The sequence below is a fragment of the Psammomys obesus genome, unplaced genomic scaffold, assembly GCF_907164565.1.
Source record: "Psammomys obesus unplaced genomic scaffold, mPsaObe1.curated_primary_1811, whole genome shotgun sequence".
NCBI classification, from domain to species: Eukaryota; Metazoa; Chordata; class Mammalia; order Rodentia; family Muridae; genus Psammomys; species Psammomys obesus.
In genome coordinates this window covers 16,805,664-16,809,499 of record NW_026596149.1, presented here as the reverse complement: position 1 = coordinate 16,809,499, position 3,836 = coordinate 16,805,664, and the positions used below count along the sequence as shown (strand labels likewise).

Sequence of the window (3,836 nt, the reverse complement as noted above, 5' to 3'; positions counted from 1 at the left end):
TTCCTTCCTTCCTTCCTTCCTTCCTTCCTTCCTTCCTTCCTTCCTTCCTTCCTTCCTTCCTTCCTTCCTTCCTTAACTTCTTTTTTCTTTTTTGGGCAGAGGTATGACTAAGGAACTTGGATAGCAGGGTTTTGGCTCTTAGAGACTTGGAGCTGCTGAATGGGGGGAGTTGGAGTATCTGTGAGATGGGGAGGCTCAGAGCCTTCAACTCACATTTCTCAAGAAGGGATGGTGGCCTATTCCAGGCTGCTGGCTCACAGAGTTGTCCTCATGTTTTGGCCAAGTGTCTGCTGCTGTATGCCCGATACCACCATGCCAGGCATCTCAAGGAGTTCCCAAGAGTAGACAGTTGTCCTTGTCAGCTTCCCAACGTCTGTGACATTTTCACATGGGTTGAAAGCAGTGCTGACATAGCTACCTGTTGTTTCTGTCTGCCTGTTTCTCCTCCTTTATCCACCCAAGTTCCGGGAGAGGAGAGGACAGCCTTAGCCAGAAAGAAACCATTTGGAAGCTCAGTGGTTTTAGCCCAAATGGCCCTTTATAACGATGGCCCATAGCTGGTGCCAACGGTCACTTTCTGCTTTCACCTTGGGAGTCCAGGGGTGACATAAGGGCATGCTTCAGACGCTTTATTTCCACAGCTAACCACTCAAGTGCTCAGCCCAGCCCACTATCCTTTAAATCTGTGGTTCACCAGAGAGAGGGCTATATACGCTTCTGAAGACTTGGACTGTTTTCTCTGAGTGGCTTGAGTCTTGACAAGGATATGTGCAGTGTAGACCCGTGTGGAGGTGTGTGCAGGCTGATAGTACTTTTAGGCCTGGAGGTCCGAAGTGTTGCTTTGGGAGGGGGACAGGATTATAAGTGTAGCCCAAATGAGTGGCAATCCTCCTGTCTCAGCCTCCTGAAAGTTAGCATTAGGGTCATAAGCAGGAGCCACCATGCCTGGGAGTGTGGCTTTGTACTTGGAGGTGGTTTCTTAGATGCCCCTTCAGACCACATCTACTCTGCAGTTACAGAGCCAACTCTTAGAGCATGGAGACTCTCAAGGCTGACACAGGTAGCGGTGGGTCATGTGTGGCTTCAAGAGAAAGCTTTGCTCGGCGTGATTTCACATTCTCTGAGGGCCTGTGAATAAGATGGGGCTTAGGAAATCTTGAAGAGGGTAGAACATGGCTTCATTTGAAAGCCCGTGACTTGCTGGATGGGGTGGGTGGCACTCAGAACTTCTGCTGTCCCACCCAAAGACAACAAAATGAAATGGGGACCAATGTTTTTAACTTTGCATATTTGTTTTGAGGGTAAATTTCTCCCCTTTCCTTCAACCATGGGCAATACCCTTCATTGATGGGGGAGAAGAAAAACTGTTGGAACCACACCAATGATATTTTCAATTGTAATACTTGAAATTTATTTTTTTATTATTTTGATAGCAGATGTGCTATTTATTTATTTAATATGTATAAGGGAGCCTAAAACTAGAAAGCTGTACAGATTGGGTTTAATTGCTCATTGGTTTGGGGCCTTTCAATGTATGGCTGATGACTTCTTCGTGGTCTGTGTAATTGTCTCTGTCAGTGACCTGGAAGAAGCTATGCAAGCTTTTAAGCCTTTCAGAAATTTGTATATTTTGCAGTTGCTAGAACAATAAAAACCTGGTTGAGATATACCGACGAAACTCATTTCTGAGCCGTTACGGGCACAAGTGTCAGTTTCTTTTTTAAGCATTTAGTCTGAGTGTGTGTGCGCATGCAGGAGAGTGTGGAGGTCAGAAGAAAACTTGACAGGAGTCCATTTCTTCCAGCCTCCAGAGACTGAACACAGGTCATCAGGCTGGTCAGTGCCTTGATGAGTCTTTATCTTGCCAGGCCACAGTCGTTAAATTGATATTTATGGCCAGTACACCTCTCTGCTCCTCACAGAACCCTGTGTTACCTTCCTTTAAACAAGACACAACAGATTGTCAAGTTTGTATATTTGGGAAATAATAAAATGTGTTAATTTTAAATTAATAAACTTATTGGTTTCTCTTTCTTCTTTTTCTCTTTATCTCTCTCTCTTTTTTAAACAGTGTTTCTCTGTGTAGTCCTGGCTGTCCTGGAACTCACTCTGTGGACCAGACTGGCCTCAAACTGAAAAGATCTGTCTGCGTCTGCCTCCCAAGTGCTGGGATTAAAGATGTGTGCCATCACTACTGGCTTTTTTTTTTTTTTTCCTTTTTTTGAGACAGGGTAATACAGTGTGTGTGTGTGTGTGTATGTGTGTGTGTGTTCTAGGCTGAAACTTGTGATCTTCCTGTCTCAGCTCCCAAATGCTGGATTATATGCATACAGTACCACACCCAGCCTAGATTTCATTCAAAACAAAACAAAATTTTGTTTCTGTATGCGTGCAGGTGTGAGTGTGCCCTAGCATATATGTAGAGATCAGAGGACAACTCCAGGTATTAATTCTTGTCTTCCAGCTTGCTTGAGGCAAAGTCTCTTGATTGCTGCTGAATGTGCTAGGCCAGCTAGTCCACAACCAGAGGATTCCAACCCACCCTTCTCACCCCTGACTTCTCATCTCACCTGATAGAAGCCCTGAGATTCTGCTTTGTGTGAGTCTTGGGAATCTGAACTCAGGTTGTTAAACTAGCACACAGCAGGTGTTTTATTCAGGGAGCCTGCTCAGGCCCCTCCACTTTCTGGAGATTGAATTTACAGACTCACAAAAGTTAGGTGCGTGCTATACCACTGATATTTTTCACCAAGCCTGATGAACTAGATGGTGGAAGAAAACCAGCTCTTATCACATTACCCTTTGGCTTCCACACATGCTGAATGAGCATGCCTGCGCCATAACCCCCTTTCCCCAAACAAATGATTTTTCAAACTTCAGCAATTTCTTTCTCCCTATTGATAGCCACAAGTTAAGAGCTTGTTTTCTTTGTTTTTGGTTTTTTGTTTGTTTGGTTGGTTTTTTTCCACTCCCAAGAGTCAAGGTCTTCATTTCTATGGATTGAAGAAAGTTGAAGCCTGGGTGAGAATGTATATCTACTTTTGAACCTTACACACTCCAGATATTTAAATTCCTTTCACTCTTCTAATCCTAGCAAAGGAGAGAGAAGCCTTGGGGCATCTCCATGCTGAAGTGACTCCTGGCGTTGTCATCTGGAACCTGCAATGGGACAGAGTTAGCTGTAGACTTCCATGCTCCCTCCCTTCCAAGCTGCTCACTGGATGTTGAATATAGGGAGCAGAACTTTGCAATCTGGTCCCATCTTTCAGTTTATCTTCCAAGAGAATGAAAAGACTACTAGGACTATGGATAGAACACTTGCTTTGCTTCTGCAAAGCCCTGAGTTTAATCTTTATTTAGCATGCTTCTTTCTCAAATTAAATGAAGGTTGACATAAAAAAGAAAGAAACAAACAAGCAAATAAACAGAGAGAGAGAGAGAGAGAGAGAGAAAGAAAGAAAGAAAGAAAGAGAAAGAAAGAAAGAAAGAAAGAAAAGAGAAAAAAGAAAAAGAAAAAGAAAGCTAAGTGTGATGGCATACAGCTATGTTTTAGAGTGGGAACTCATTTAAGCCACTCCTGGGGTTTTGGTACCAGATGGAAAAAAAAAAAAAAAAAGGAAGAAAAATAGAAAGGATATGGCTGCTCCTAGGTATGGTGGAGAAGGTTTATTACAGACATGTGGGAGAGCACAGCCAGAAGCAGGGGCATCTGGGAGAGCCCAGAGCAGACCTAACCCTGAGCCAGGTAAGGAAATGGGAGAGGGAAAGGAAGGGAACCAGGTACTTCAGCCAGGAGGCCCAAAAGAGAGCAGGGTAAGCATTGGCTTACATAGAAA

At 43.9% G+C, this 3,836-nt stretch overlaps 1 protein-coding gene across 2 annotated transcripts in view; it reads left to right on the top strand.

The window, feature by feature from the left end:
* Positions 1 to 1,682, top strand: part of Pfkfb3 (6-phosphofructo-2-kinase/fructose-2,6-biphosphatase 3) — an 85,367-nt gene extending 83,685 nt beyond the window's left edge. For both annotated transcript variants that reach the window (XM_055593797.1, XM_055593794.1), the window contains one exon: positions 1 to 1,682. This exon is cut by the window's left edge and continues 934 nt beyond it. The gene's annotated coding sequence lies outside the window, so the exon portion shown is untranslated.
* The last annotated feature ends 2,154 nt before the right edge of the window (positions 1,683 to 3,836 follow it).